The sequence below is a fragment of the Arachis ipaensis genome, chromosome B10 (genome assembly GCF_000816755.2).
Source record: "Arachis ipaensis cultivar K30076 chromosome B10, Araip1.1, whole genome shotgun sequence".
NCBI lineage: Eukaryota > Viridiplantae > Streptophyta > Magnoliopsida > Fabales > Fabaceae > Arachis > Arachis ipaensis.
This window is the reverse complement of record NC_029794.2, coordinates 129,958,037-129,961,853: the sequence shown is the minus strand read 5'-3', so window position 1 is coordinate 129,961,853 and position 3,817 is coordinate 129,958,037.

Below are 3,817 nucleotides of genomic sequence, written 5' to 3'. Positions count from 1 at the left end.
GAAAAAGATATAATGAAAAAATAAAATAAAAAAAAAACTTTTTATGTTTATATTAAGATGTTTAGGTTAATGGTCAAATTGTAATGGTAGCTTTGGAAAACTTAAAATTTTTGCAAAATCTCTGGAATGAAAGTTAATGTGGAAAAATCTAAAGCGTTATGCTCCAGGAAGGTTTCAGCGACAAGGAAAGAGATTTTTATCGGAGTGTCCTCTATTAGATTCGTCCAGAACTTGGACAAGTATTTAGGGGTGAACCTTAATCACTCTCGGGTGACACGCGCAACTTTCAACAATGTTCTGGACAAGATTCGGGGAAGGCTAGCCAGCTGAAAAGGGAGATTGCTTAATAAGGTGGGGCAGACTCTGTTTGCTCAATTTGGTAGTGGCTGTGATTCCTACTTACTGCATGCATGTATCTCTCTTCCCTAAAGGGATAACTATAAGATAGAATCCATGATGCAAACTTTCTATGGAAGGGTCAGGCTGATGGTAGAGGCCTGAATCTAGTTAACTGGAAGGTGTTGGTTATCCCTAAGAAGTTTGGGGGTCTGAAAATTAGAGATCCTTTTGTGCTAATATTTCTCTTCTTGGGAAGCTAGTTTGATAACTTTTTCACCATCCTGACAAGCTATAGGTTCAACTATGACGGAAAAATACCATTCCTCTAAGGATGATTGCTTCAGTCGGTCTCGAGGCAGAGGATCTTATGTTTGGAAGAGTATATGTCAACTTTGGGATATCTTAAAGGAAGGTTTTATTTGGTGCATTAGAGATTTGGAACAGAACTTTTGATTTTCTAAATGGAGAAGAGAGAGGTGACTGTGTCATGAGATGGACTATATTCACATTTCTGATTCAAATCTCCGGATCTTAGACCTTTGGTCATCTGGACAGTGGAACCTTGAGAATATCTATTCTCTTTTGAATCAGTCTCTGCAGAGCAACATTAACTCGAGGTAAGCATCAAAGTGGTCCTGAACTTATCTTCGAGGATCAAAGTAATCCCTGAACTTAAAAATTTGTCTAAATCATCCCTGAAGTTGATCTCCGGTACTCATAGTGGTCCTTCCGGTGAATTTCGTCCAGCTGGCACAACCTGAAAACTGACCTGGCGTCGTTGGTGACACGTTAGCAGCCCAAAACGACGTCGTTTGTGGGGTGGCGCCAAAAAGACATAAAACATCGTCGTTTTATGCGAAAAAAAACTCCCCTCCCTCAACGTTACACTAACGTCTCGTCTCCCACACTCAAACACACAAACACAACACAAAGCAGAGCTCTCTTCTTCTCCGTTACCCTCTTCACTGGCGCCAGTGCTATTGCAGTCACCGAAGCGTATTGATCTGCCAGTAATTGTTCTCAGTGTTGTTAGCAGCATAGACAAGCCATCCACAGTTCTCATCCTTACACACTGCTCTCATCCTTACATTATCATTCTTTTTAAACCAAATCCTCTGACCCTCCTGTATACAATACTCACGCACAGCCTCTTTGAACTCCATCTTTGTAGTAAATGTCATTCCAACAGCAAGCCTAAGCTCCCCAAACCTACCTCCATCTCTGAACACAGGAAAAACCTCATCCGAATCAACCTCCTCCAATTCATCCTCAGAGTTTGGAGGAGTCTTCAGTTCTTCTGAGTGCCATGAGTCTCCACCATCAGATTCCTCATAACCTTCATCTTGGGCATCATCATATGTTCCCATGGACCCGAACCTAGGAATTGGTCCAAAAAAACGTGCATCATCCTCAGAGCCTGAGTCAGCACACACGGGACCATCATCCTCAACCATTACAGCCCTCTTTTGTTTAGAAATTTTCTTAGCTATCCTGGTTCTCTCCTTCACATTTGTCTTTTTCTTTCCTGCTAATCTCTCCACACCCACATCTTCCTCACTAGACACTAAATCACCATCAGGCCGATATGGTTCATCCTCCTCACAACCATCACTCGCTTCACTATCTGAGGAATCCTCTGAGCTAGACAATGCCACATGTTCTGTTTGGGGCTGTTTTCCTTTACCGTTACGTCTTACACTAGTTCCACTAGCAGCTGCTCTTGTTAATGGCCTCCTTCCATATGGTTTTGGTGCTGCAGATTTTACATTCCTAGGACCTCTCCTTGGTACAGCAGACTTCTTGGTCTCTTTTGATTTCGACCATGGTTTAGGCATTTCAGTAGGTAGCGACTTTTTTTGGGTGGGTTTTTCGGCTTGGTTTTACTGGGTTGAGTCACTGTTTTTGGGGGGTGGATTGGGGTTTGACATAGGAATTGCAGTGGGGTGGGGTGTATTTTTTTTGCTGGTTTAGTAACAGTAATTGAAATAGGTGGGAGCTTTGTAGTTGAGTCTGGTTTTTGAGTGGGAATAGTGCTGTTATTTGGTGTAGAGGTTGGAGTAGATGTTGCTGTGGTGGAAATTGGCTCGGCATTATCATTGGTGGTGGGGTTTGGGGTGGGATTCAAATCCTGTATCACCAAGAGCTCCTTCCCTTTAGATGAAACTGCCTCTGCTTCCTCAATGTACAGAGGTTCTGAGACTCCATGTTCATAGTAAACATGAACAACCCCCTTGTTCTGCTGACCAAGGTATCACATCTTCAACAGCTCCTTGTCATTTGTTAAAGCCCTTAGACCATTTTGCAACGGCCTATTAGGAACCAGCCACCATGTTTGAGTGACCTTGTCATATCTAAGATCCTTGTGGTAATCTCGGACAAAGAAGACATCCAGTTTGTCTGTATCAACTCCTGGTAACTCAGAGACATCTCCACCATTGTAAGTCACACCTCCATCAACATCTGTGATGAATGATCCTCCATGGTGAAATAGGATGATAATCAAATCATCACCCATCTGCAATTTAAAAAATTTTAATCTTATATCAGCCTCCCTAAAATTCAACCACATTACCAACTTACTAACTCCATAACTAAAACTGTAACTGCAGTAAACCCTTGGACAAAAAAAAAACAAGTTTCCGTCTTAACAAAACCCCCCTTAGTTAGCCTAACCACTAAGAAACCTCCTCCTGATCAAACCCTAGCCAATACCCCAAAACAGAATCATGCATTCCGATACAAAACACTCCAAGAAAACGTTTTTTTCCCTTGTGAAGAATAGATTAACAACAAAATTCAAAAAACAGAGCTTCACCACACATTTAAATCTTTTATTGCGTACCTTTATCAGAGAAACCCGTCTTCACAACTCTCTGTCTGATGCAGATGATGAAGGCGATCCTTTGGAGCTTAGGTTCTCCACCGAAATACGCTCCAGTGACTGCAATAGCTCTGGCACCAATGAAGAGGGTAACGGAGAAGAAGAGAGCTCTGCTTTGTGTTGTGTTTGTGTGTTTGAGTGTGGGAGACGAGACGTTAGTGTAACGTTGAGGGAGGGGAGTTTTTTTTTCGCATAAAACGACGACGTTTTATGTCTTTTTGGCGCCACCCCACAAACGACGTCGTTTTGGGCTGCTAACGTGTCACCAACGACGCCAGGTCAGCTTTCCGGTTGCGCCAGCTGGACGAAATTCACCGAAAGGACCACTATGAGTACTGAAGATCAACTTCAGGGATGATTTAGACAAATTTTTAAGTTCAGGGATTACTTTGATCCTCGAGGATAAGTTCAGGGACCACTTTGATGCTTACCTCCATTAACTCTTACAACCCGGATGTTCAAGCTGGTACAGAGGTCGGTTGGTGTTGGACTGATGCAGCTTCAAAGGTTTATGACGCTCGTAGTGATTATTTGTGGCTCAGTAAGAAGATGTTTAGTTGGGAGGATAGGGAGAATTGGCTTTGGCTTTGGCATCAA